The following is a 13,368-nucleotide window of genomic DNA, read 5'->3' as shown; positions in this document are numbered from 1 at the left end:
CAAAAGTGGACGGACAACCAGGGGGGTCAATAGTGGAACCCTTACCAGTGTACACACGTAAATTGGAGACATATCCTGTCCTACTCTCAGTCAACATATACAGCTTAATTCCATACCGTGCCCTCTTGCTAGGAATGTACTGCTTAAAAGTAAACGACCCTTGAACAAGACCAAAGACGCATCAATAGATATTTCTTTGCCTGGAGTATAGATCTCTGAAAATCGATCTACAAAATTATCAATAACAGGCCTAATCTTAAAAAGGCGGTCACAGTCAGGGTGATCTCGTGGCAACGCCAACGCATTATCAACAAAATGCAGCATCCGAAGCAAAAGTAAATACCTATCACGACTCATAACTGCAGGAAATATAGACGTGGCCTTCAAGGGACTGGAAGACCAATATGAAGCCAGGGAAGGCTTCCTTATCAAGCCCATCAAAAAAGTCAAACCTAAAAACCTCTTCATCTCATCCAGATTTGTGGGAGTCCAACGGGTAGCTCTAGAGTGGGGCCCAAGTTTGGCACTGTTGTTCCTCAAAAACTGTTCCGCATACAAATTAGTCTGCTCAACAATCTCAGCCAAAAAGACATCATCCATGAACAACTTAAAAAACTGTATAGGCAAGACACTTTCACAATCCACTCTACACCCTGCATAACCAGTAAAGTCAGACAACACTGGCTGCACCATGTTTGGATCAACCCAGAGTCCAGCACTTCCAATGGGAAGGCTTGCAGCACCAGGCTGCAAGCCAGATGTCTCTTGCACCATCGGCACATCAATCTCCTCCTCTAAAACAGGCACTTTGTCCACACTGATAGTGGATTCATCATCCGATGATTCCATTTGGAGAGAAAACTCACTGCCTGAATCATCCCCTCCCTCCTCTCCCTCAGACGCACTGTCAGTCTCATAATCCAGCTCAGAGGAAGATTCAAGAAGCAAACCAATCACCTGCTGAGCAGTCATTCTACGGCTAGCCATAATGCTAACTAAAAAAGATTATTTGTCAAACACGTGAACAACAAATCCTTTGAAAAAAAAAGAAATAAACACAATGTTGCTTTATCTCACAGACCTATATACTCCAACACTATCCCACTCACTTGACAGAAGTAACTAGAGTCAGCACCACCTACTCTGCACAGACACAGAAAGGATCAACAATATCCCACTAAAAAAGAAAAAGAAAAAAAACAAATTACACATAAGACAACACAAAACACATCGCAATTAATTTCATGCTCAGAACACAAACAGAAATACAGCCATTATCACAGCACTTACAAAAAAAGACATTTATGCATAACAATAATACTCATTTGAAGTAAACCCTACAAAAATGTTTTTCTTACCAAATAAATGCAAATACGCAAAACTGCAGAACAACCACTGCCGAAACCGCAAACAGGAATCACAAGCTTTACACTACAATAAAAAGGAGAAGAAAAAACATTACAATCACATATTCAAATAATGCACCAGTCAACACACAATACACCAAAAAAGCTAAAGGGTAAGTGGGCCTAGGAGTATAAATAAAATATTCACCCCTGTAAAAGGGGAGAAACCCTTGCCCTTGAGGCCACCCCCACACATGGCTTCTTTGGTGGTCCAGTGGGCCAATACATTACCAAACATTCAATCTGCCAAAATAAATTGCACCCATTGGGGAGCAACCCTTGCCCAAGGGGCCGCTCCCCACACACAACCCTGGTGGTCTAGTGGGCCAAATGGATACTGACCCTTGCCCTAGGGGTCACTCTCCTTCTAAACATCCCTGGTGGCCTAGTGGGCCCTACAAAAAACAAAAATACTGGCTTGATCTGCCCCCCCCCCCAAGGGGGCAGACTGCCAGAAACATGCCCCCAAGGGGAGTGACCCTTGCCCAAGGGGCCACTCCCCATAGACAGCAAAATCTGTGGTCCAGGCAGCCAGAAAAATACAAAATATATGGGGGGCAGACACCGTAGAAATATTTGCACCCCTTGGGGAGTGAGCCTTGCCCAAAGGGTCCGCCCCCCACACACATCCCTGGTGGTCTAGTGGCCCAAAATGGAGAGTGACCCTTGCCCAAGGGGACACTCTCCTTATAACCATCCCTGGTGGCCTAGTGGGCTACAAAAAACATAAAGCACGGCTTGATCTGCCCCTCCACGGGGGCAGACAGCCAAAAGCATGCCCCCAAGGGGAGTGACCCTTGCCCAAGGGGCCACTCCCCATACAGAGTAAAATTGGTGGTCCAGGGGGCTCAAAAATACATAAATATATGTCCTGCACCCCCCCCGAGGGGGACAGACACTGTAAAATTATATTGCCCCTTGGGGAGCGACCCTTGCCCAAGGGGCCACTCCCCACACACATCCCTGGTGATCTAGTGGGGCCTAAATGGAGAGTGACCCCTGCTCAAGGGGTCACTCTCCTTATACGCATCCCTGGTGGCCTAGTGGGCTACAAAAAACAAAAAGCATGGCTTGATCTGCCCCCCCACGGGGGCAGACAGCCAAAAACATGCCCCCAAGGGGAGTGACCCTTGCCCAAGGTGCCACTCCCCATACACTGTTACATTGGTGGTCCAGTGGGCTGCACAATTCATAAATATATGTCCTGCCCCCCCCCGGGGGGGGGACAGACCCGGTAAAACATTATGCACCCCTTGGGGAGCGACCCTTGCTCAAGGGGCTGCTCCCCGAAGCAGAAATAAAAAAAAAACAAGTCCTGACGTCAGCGCGGCTCGCGCACTGATGTCATCAGTGACGTGGGAGGGGGCGGGTGGGGGAGGCACGGGAAGGTCCTCCCCTGCCTCCCGAGGTAATAAAAAAGATCGAAGACACGCGGGGGGAGCACCAGCCCTCCTCCCGCAGGTAGGCGCCATGACGGCCGGGAGCCGTCATCAGCACACGAGCACTGTGTGCCATGACGGCTCCCGGCCGTCATCAGCATCGAAGGGGTTAAGAGGCGCTCGACCTCGGACCTGAGGATCTGGGTTCGAGTCTCGGTAACGACGCCAAACATCCTGTGATCCTGGGCAAATCACTTAATCTCCCTGTGCCTACCAAAAATGAATGTGTGTGCTCATGTAACGTAACTGGTGCTATGTAAAGCGCTCTGATACCCAATTCGGTTCAGGTCAAGTTTGCGCTATATAAAACTGCAAAAAAAACAAAAAAAGAATCTGTTTTAGCTGATATTCAAGAGTTTTGGGATCAGGTTGGATCAAATAAGCTAAAAAAAAACTAACTGGGCATTTGTTGTTATATTCTAAAGGGTTATTATTGTTTTCTCTTTGATTCTTTCTGAACTTTTTTATGGTGCTTGGTGTCCTGTTTGCTGTGAAATATTTTATTAAGATTTGATTTCATATCTGTAATGAAAAGTTATTGTCCGTGACCAAGAGAATGAAAAGATTATACAAAGTCACAAAACTTGTACAGGCCTTTTGCGTTCTATGAAGAATAAAACGATCATTACATTTATAAACAGAACTAGTATTGAGTTGTTTTAAACACTGTATTTAATGTTATGATAAGAAGTTGCTTAAGCAGTTGCTTTCCTCATAAAATAATACTAAGACTGTACAATTAGACATCAAACATGGTCCTTGTATGTCTGATTCAATAATGCTTGGAAGGAAAGCGCCATAATTATTTTTGAGGTTCTTATAATCTGTCTAGAAGAGCTCTATACTACCCCATCTCTTTTTTTTTACTATAAAATGATATAGCCTCATCATGTTGTAAGCACGGTCACAGCATTTGTATTCTGTTCATGCTGTATAACACCGGCATTTTTGACGATGCTGTTCAGCATTAATGAATTGCAATACAGTGTCAATGGGTCTAAAAGTTGAATCCTATTGATTTTGCCAATGCTTGTTACTTGTTCAGTCATCACAGAGATGAGTCAAGCTGTTGCCTTGCTAAAAAGACATGATTGGATGAAGTTGTCTATCATGTCATTGGACACTTGGTTTATATGTTCATATAGAGGAATGGAGAGTTTTGTCAGGCCACTGTCTTGAAAGCCCACAAGTCCTGGTGAGGGGTCAGTTACATGTCAAAATAGCCATTTTCAAGGACATTGGCTTTCCTATCAACTGAACTGATCCGAGACTACAATTCCTATAAGACAGACAATGGCTGGAAGAAAGTGTGTTTGTGGCATGGGATCATCTACAAACCATAAAATTGAATTACTGATGGAGAAGGTGTATATTACTTGTGCTCTTTATTTCAGATTCTCTGCTCCTGATGGCACCTATCTGACAATGGTGAAGGAAATGCCTTCCTAGAGACAAACGTGCATCTGTAATGGATTACTTCATGTTTTCTCAAACTGAATACTGTAACAATCTTTATCTGGGGCTGCTTGCATTCCTAAGAGAAATACTCTAGCGAGCTCAGACTACTGTAGTTTAGAGCGTTTCTGGACAAAATATTGTGTTGTAATTATCGGGAGAAACAAATATTGTAAAAAACATATTATGCCCCAAAAGATATTGTGATGCAAAAATATTGTTGTAAAAATTATTGCAGTTTTTAAAATAGTTGTCAATATTATAGTTGTTAAAAAATATCGAAGTTAATTATTTTATTGTGTTTTATGTCATATATTAATTTTATGTAATATCATTGTTTGTGTGATTGTTATTACATTTTATAAATATAGTTTGTAATTTTAAGTGATGTTGAATTCTTAATTTAATTGATAATAGTAATTTATAGAGTCATAGCGGGTTGTTGGGTTTTAGGGTGATATGGTGGGATGTTAATGAAGCAAAAACGAATTATCAATTTATTGAATACGTGCTTGGTATTAATTATGTAAATTCTTTAATACTGAAATGTTTTAGCTTTATTTTAGGTGCAGGCTGCTAAGCTTCTAGGAGTATAGGGTGGGGAGTTAATGAAATAATAATTAATTAATTAATAACTCATACATAATTATTTAATTGATTATTACCTATGTACATTATGTAATAATTATATATTTATGTTTAAGTGTGGGCTGTTTGGCCTGCAGGTATATAAGTTGGGAAGCTAATTAGGTAATAATTAATTAACACATAATGATTAATAGTTCATTAAGTATTTAATGTATTATCAATTATGTATGTATCACTTATGTATATTTGCTGTACTTATTTATTTGAGTTACATTTTAGTTGTGGGTTGCTAGTGGTGTAGGATGCAAAATAATTGAGCAATAACTAATTAACAATGAATAACTAAGTTATTAATAGTCATTTATATGATTATTAATTATGTACATTTTGAAATAATTATGTAGTTCTGGCATGTTTTAGGTGTAGGGTTTGGGTTTGTATGGGTATAGGGTGGTACATTTATTAAGTAATAATTAATTAACAAATAATCCTACTGTTGTGTAGACCGGAGTGAAAAGTAAATGCTTACTATTCTTAGACTCTATTGGTGTCCATAATGTTGGTTGAATAGATTTTAGAGCATTCATTGTACATTGTTTTATTAGTTTATATTATGTGCTTTTAGTTTGACATTTTTATAATGTGTATAGTTTTATTTTTGTAAATGTTATCATTATTATTTTTTATTCAGCCAAATTATTGGTATGAAAGCACAGAAAATAAATTCAATCCTCACAATCGTAGCAGAAATAAAACATGCAATCACTTTCTGGTGTAGCTAAAGATTGCAGGTATCCCAGGCCTTCATTGTGTGATGTAAAGTGCTTGTGTAAAAGAGTTGGACAAAACACCGAGCTCTTAGTGAACGGTACAAATTGCAAAATAGCATAAAGTGCACAGTAGATTGGTAGGAGGTGGCATCACAAGGGCAACGAGAAACAAAAGCAACCCAGGAGCCAGCTAAAGGTAACGCAACTCAATTATAAACCATATTTAATCTCAACCTGGTGAGGAAAAATCTGTTTTGCAGATTAATAAGCCAGGTTAAGTAAAATATCATACCTGGACCATTAAAAATGTGCATTTAGCTAAGGATTCAGCTTATACTGAGAGACCTTTCAATTCAAATGTCCTCCCTATATGAAGCAATGATCTTTTAAATCTTATCTTTAGTTTGAAGGCCAAAACTATCGGGAGAGTCAAAAAGGGCACTGAAACCTAGGCTGTAGAATCTGTTTTTACCATGAGCCAACCATGGAATGGCAGTCATGTTGTTGAGATTTAAGCACTCCTCCAAAATTTCCGTCGAAAAGCTAGTCTTAGAGGTGTTTCATAACTTCACCCATAGTAGTAATAGAGCTATCCTGACAAAATCCTCCAAAAATCCCATTCTAATTTTTAAATGTGTGATAAAACTTGGGGTAGTTCTGGGTATCGCTAGGAGTCTACACAAAGATGTGTTACCTGCTGCATGTAACTTCCCGGGACCAGCACATGTCCACACCCCTGCACCATATACACCAAGGTAATAAATGAGCTTCTGTAAAGCTGGGTCATCTCCTTAATTGGTTTATATCCTAATCTTTTGGGAAATCTGAATATCATTTCACATTCTGACCCATCTTTTGCATTCTCTGATTAATTCACCTCTCCAATGACCCATGTACATCAAGCAAGAGGCCTAAATATTTAAAGAAAGAACTTTTTTCTGAACCAACCAATATCTAAAAACATTTGATTTTTGTAGGGTTGGGACGACAAGTCATTAATAATGATTTTTGGTGATTCACCTTAAGATTTAGTTTTATCATAAAATCATTAAAAACCAATTAAAAGTTTTTGAAGGTCATTTGCTGTCAATGCTAAAAGAACTGCGTCATTTTTTTTTTTTTCATTTTTTTTTGCAGAGTTTTATATAGCGCGAACTAGAACCGAACCGAATCAGTTATCAGAGCGCCTTACATAGCACCAGTTACGTTACATGAGGATACACTTTCATTTTAGGCACGGGGAGATTAAGTGATTTGCCCAGAATCACAGGGGGTTTTTGGCGTCGTTACCGAGACTCGAACCAAGTTCCCCAGGTCCGAGGTCGAGCGCCTTAGCCGTTAGGCCAACCCCTCTCCCCAGTCATTCATATATTAAAGTACCAGACTGCACAGGTTGCAACTGGCAGGATAGCTTTACTACATGACCCTAAAAAGGCATCTAGGGAGTTAATATAAAACAAAAATAGGAAAGCAGCTGAAAGAAACCTCTGCCTTATTTCTCTAGTAACCCTTATTGGCTTTGTGCAGTCCCCAGATTGTGTGTAACACACTTTTGTGGTTGTGTCCCAGTGCAGACACCTGACAAGATCCAGCAAAAAGTGATCAACACCCAGCCTGTCCCATTAGTTCCCACAATTTCCTCTTATCTACCAAGTCAAAGGCACAGGAGAGGTCCATAAATGCCATGTGAAGCGCATCTCTCTTGGCCTTGACATACCTCCCCCAGATGAGCGTTAAATTGAGAGCCTGCTCTACAGTCACCAACTGGGTCAGAAACCAAATTGGAATGGTGAGAAGAAAGAGGTGTTCTCTGCTCAATCCTCTAATTTTCCCAAAATGATCCACCCAATGATGTTTGCTGTGCAATCAATTAATTAGATTGGGCAGTAACACGCCCATTGGTTCCAGTCACCCTTTTCATAAATTGACACTATGGTAGCCTCTCTCCAGTTGTCAATTAGGTTACCCAGTTGCAGGGATCCTGCTCAGGAAGAGAACTATGCTTTGGACCATAGAACATAGGCAGGTAGGGACTGACCCACCATAACACCTCAGTACCTATGAGCCCAAGTCCTACTAAGTACAGTGCCTCACTTGCCATCCTAACCTTAATAAAGACACAAGTGAATTGGCAGCCCAGAACACAACACTTGATACCCTCTCGGGGATAGTGGTAACAGGACACACCCTTTCGTGCTTTCACTCCTATTTGTCCACAAAAAAATAAACAAAAGTCACGAAGGAGGTTTAGAATATTTATTTTAACTATTGAGTCCTAAAATGCATTATTCGTGTCACGGTTAGAATATATGTCAAAAATACTGTTAGCATGGCTTTTGAACCATATAGTATAACAAGCTTTGTCAATATATAAGACATATTAGCCTAACCCCCCCTTTTCTACTGAAGTTAAATTATTATATACCAAAGATCCATAGGGTTAGAAGCGGACCTTGTACCTTAGCATACACAGATGGACATTCTACATCTCTACTTTGCCACAATGATCTTGTCCCAGAACTCTCTCTCTCCATTTATTTTTCTTACTCTCTTGTATTCAGTTATGTGAGAAGACATGTGTGTTCATAAACATCAGCTGCATTCTCATGGTAATTCTAGTTGCTAGTGCCTGACCAGAGAGAACAACATTTTATTGTGGAATATTGCTCGGTATAAACAACAATTGACAAAGGCAGGGATACAAATTATTAGTTTCATTCAAGAACAGTGTGTAATCAGTTTTCAGGAAACCTGAGAATCTGCAAATTTAACAATTACAAATGATACTACATTTAAAATTAGAGCAACAAAGAATGCCTGTAGAAGACCGAGTGGCAGTTTGTCAACATCAATCAGAAATAAACTCAGTTTGATAAGTGAAAAAATAAAAACATCTCTAGAGTACATATTGGCAGTCCTTTTAGCAAATCAATTTTCTACAAAATTGCTGATTATAAACATCTACTTTCCCCCACAGCTTGTGAAAAGCAATTGTAGCTACCGGAAAATACTAGAGGAATTGAACAAATTATGGATGCACGCGGCCAATCAAGTGTTATTGTAACGGGGACTTTAATCAAATGCTACTGCCTCTTGCTATCAGTGTTTAACCATGGATGAGCCAGATTTAAGTAAAAACATCCCTCATCCAAAACTCCTACCACAGAAAAAATAAGCGGTCCTTTGTTGCATCTAGGTTGACATATGACCTTTTAGTAGACTCCAAACACAGAGCACTAAACGGAAGGTTGGCAGAAGACCAGCCAGTGGCACCAACGTACTGCAGGGCCAGCTGCCTCCACCATCATAGATTACACATTTGTACATTATTCTCATTTCCACCTAGGTAAAGGATATGCAATAACACCAAGGCCCGAGAGGGATCATGATCCGCAAAGATTAGCTATTAATATCAGGCATGATTGGTGGAAGGCACAAATAACAGCAAACAATTATAGAATGATTTTGGTGAATGGGAAAAAAGCTTATCTGAAATACCAGCTTAAAGAATAATGCATCTAAGCCAGGAGAACTACATCTTCGTACATCCAAAGTTCAGTTTTGCAACTGGAAGTTAGGGACGATTAGATGAACACCTGGCAATCCGTTTTAAAGCATATACTATTGATCTTGATGACTCAATTAAGAAAACCACAATTATATACTTTTTTTTCAACTAAAGTACAATAACTAACGGAATCAAAGAAATAATATTGTAGGATGGTGCGGGTAAGCGCTAAAATCCCCAGAGTCTAAGGGTCATGATCTGAGGTTGCAAAAATTGAAGAGAGAATTCATGAACAGAAACTAACAAATAAGCAGCCAGATGACTTATTTATCTCTAATGATAAATTGGGAACTCATATTAAAACCTTGTACAAATCAAAAATCAGATGTCAATATATACCGTTAAAAAATGTTGGCACATACCCTGATATTTTGAAGGAAGAAATAATCAGCCTAATAAAAAGCTCTTATGCATCCAGAGCAGCGAGACCCAATGGTATACTATTAGACCTGTCCAAACTAAATATAATCTATTGAAGTTCATTTAGAACAGTTGTTCTCACATGTATGTAAGTCAAGGGAAAGTTCCATTTTCCTGGAAGGGGCAATTGCACATCCAATATACAAACGAGGGCCGAAAGTTGATCTAACCAGCCACAGATTACTTGCTTTATTGAATTTTGATGGGCAACTGTTTGCTAAACATCTTCACAATAAATTAAGGCTAAAGGTGGAGGGCAAAGCATTAATTCCTATAACTCAAACAGGGTTTCACTCAGGATGCTCAACAGTCGATAACATTTTAACATAGTCCTTACTCATAATAAAAGCATGCATACAGAAGGCAACATTATTTGCCTGCTTTGTGGATTATTCCATGGCATACAACAATGTTAATCAGCAAAAGCTATGAAGCAAACTTATAGGATGGGATATAGATTGGGATATATATTGTAACCTTTTTAACTTCATCATTGAGCAGCACTCCAATACTTGGATACAGGTAAAACTATCAACCAACAACAAATTATCACCAAATTCTTGTACTGAAAAAGGCCTTAGACAAGGCCTTTTTCAGCTGCACTATTATCTTCCTTAAACATTGATTACCTAAATATTTATTAAAGACTGACCAGGGTACTCCTCCAAAATTAGGAGGTACAAAAATAACATATCTGGCATATGCAGATGACCTAGTGTTCCTGGCCCAGACATCAAAACGACTACAACACCAACTCAAGCAACTACATTTGTACAATATGGAAAACGGACTAATCTGTCCAAAACAAAAATGATGATCTGGGAACATCACACAAAAGCTAGGGAGTGGTTACTATGAGAATCGTCAATTGAAGTAGTAAACCACTAAGACTAACTTGGAGTGGCCTTCGATAATAAGTTATCTTGGGCAAGTCACCAGGCCAATAGGAATTGAAGGCCCCAGTGATTAGTAGGTTGGTGCTAAGATTCATGAATATGTGTGGAGGAAAAGCGATTAATCCATCTTTTTTTTTAATTTCCTCTGATCAGTTTATTGTTTGTTGCAAAAAAGTGTCCCTTAGCACCTAAATAGCACCAATAAATACATACGTTAATTGACAATATAGGTACGGAGATACGCGGATCAGCAATCGAAAAACACAAGGCAAAATATTGCATTTACACTAGTCACATGCTCTATGTCAAGTGTTTGTTAATTCTCACAGCATGGGGCAAAATGCCAAAAAGAAGAGAATCAAAATTTGGGGGACGGTTGGAGTTAAAACTCAATTTAAATGCTAAGTGAGCACGTGCAAACAATATGGTCTACATTGCTCTCTGAACATTTACGTAGATGTCTACCCAAGAAACTAAAATAAAAGGATTATTAATAGGTATTGTGTTATGTATTGTTCAGTATCCACAATTAGGACTAGACGAAGCTGTGATAGGTTTTGATTTAGCTGATCGCGTACGTATAAGAACGTAAACGTTAGACCTAAAAATGGTCCATTCTTCAGATTTGTAATGAAATTTAAGTCCCATTTTATACCGTTGTCAGTGATCTGCTGGGATTCTCTCTTGCTTGTTAACATGATAGCAGAGAGAGGAATCAAATCAAATCAATTAGTTTATTTGTTACGGAACTCCAACGGAGGTCCACAAAAATACACCAATACAATAAAAAAGACATACTTTATAACAAATACAAAGTTGTAACTTAAACAATCAGCATGAGAAAAAAGAAAAAAAAAGCGGAAATTCTAATAAATAACCAGGAATGTTTTAAAAAAATTGAAATATTCTATAACAAATCATTTCATTTGGAGGGGATAACACAAAAGATCGTGCCTCCTGAGCAGATCGAATATTACATTTGATAAATAAGGGTCTCAGAAACATTCACCTTGCCCTTAAGAGTTCTGGACACACAAATAGCACGTGATTGAGATCCTGTATTTGGGAACAACAGAGTTCACAAATTCTCTCCTCTCTAGGAGTATTTTCCCAAATGCCCGTTACTTCTCTCAGTGGCAACAGGTTAGTTCTAAAAGAAGTATTAGCCTTCTGATTCCATGTGGGATATTCCATGAAAGATAGGGCTGGGGTCTGCTCCCCGTCGCACTCACACAGATCACCCCATTACAGGCTTTAAGATGACTTAGACTTATATCTCTTGCCGTACTAATCGTACTTATTGACTTCTTTAGAAATAACTTCAATACGGACTTTGGCATGGGTAAATCACAGTTTAAATTAAGCCCAAATAGATGGTTTGCATGGGCGAATGATCTAAAAAAAGCTGATATATCTTTTAATTTTGCAAAAATTTCCAACTTCAAGGCGGCCCGTAGAGTGCCCTCATCCCCCCCAAAAATCAGGGAATTCCCCCACCTCAACACCGCTGCCAAAGAAGACGTATAAGAAGAAACTAAATGGAATTCCAGACGAAGAACATGTGAGGCAGTGAGGGAATTTAAATTACAGATTTGACGGAAAAACCGACCTTCAGCCTTTTAAAAGAGAGCCAGTAATTCCTATCCAAAACTTCTGCAGCATAAGTTAATGTCGGGGGGATTTTAACCTTAAATACTGTCAGAACATGATTAAAATGACGTCTTCCACAGGTCTTATAAAATCTATTTAGAGCTCCAGCCTGGGAGGCGGCCTTACCAACACACCTTTTGATGTGCTCTGAGTCACGCCCGTTTTTTGAGAAAACCTTCCCCAGATACAGATACGTATTGACCAATTCAAGTTCTTCTTGCCCCCACAGCCATTTATACCCTTTCTGTATCGGAAAACCTTTCTTGCGAAAAACAAAAATTTTGCTTTTAGCAATATTGATTTTCAAACAATGGTCCTCCGCATATTTAGTCAAAACATCCAGACGACTCTGCAAGCCAATGGGGGTTAAATCAAAAATTGCAACCTCATCTGCATATAATAAAGAGCCAATGGACATTGTACCAATTTTAGGGGCATCCCCCTTCACTGAGTTTAATTTTTCGGGGAGGTCAAAAATATAAAGAGAAAACAAAAGAGGTGCCAACAGGCAACCCTGCTTGAGACCGTTATGTGTATTAATCCTACAGGAAAGCTCCTGCGAGCCACCCATCGTCACTTGACACCAAGTGTCTGTGTGTAATTCTATTATGAGGCCCAGGAAATGGAATTGCATACCAAGATGAGAGAGCTTTCTCCACAGCGTCTGACGATCCACTTTGTCAAACGCCGTGGAGAAATCAATAAAAGCTGTGTAGACTGACATGCTTTTTGAGAAAACATATTTCTCCACAATGGTCTGGACGACCGCGATGTTATCCAGCGTTCCGTGGTTCTTTCTGAAACCTGCCTGTTCTGGCGGTAAGATGTTCTGATGTTGGGCCCACTGCTGCAAATGCTGTAGTATACTTTTTGCAAATAGTTTGCCCGCAGCGTCCAGCAGCGTGATCTGTCTAAAGCTAGTAGGTGACCTTTTCGAGCCCTTTTTATACAGCGGAACTATAATGCTCCCCTTCCAAGATAAGGGAATACTAATCGATTGAAAGCAATAATTAAATAATGGCGCCAGGAAGGCTGCCCATGCAGCTGGGTCCTTCTTAATTAGCATAATTGGTATACCATCCGGTCCTTGTGCACCGGAGGTTTTAGCGTTCTTTATATAGCCCATCACTTCAGCCCTTGACGGGGGACCATAATCAATGCAGACAGCCTCCTCTA

This window comes from Lissotriton helveticus, chromosome 3_1 (assembly GCF_964261635.1).
Source record: "Lissotriton helveticus chromosome 3_1, aLisHel1.1, whole genome shotgun sequence".
Taxonomy (NCBI): Eukaryota; Metazoa; Chordata; class Amphibia; order Caudata; family Salamandridae; genus Lissotriton; species Lissotriton helveticus.
The sequence above is the reverse complement of the archived record's forward strand: the minus strand, read 5'-3'. Positions refer to the sequence as shown.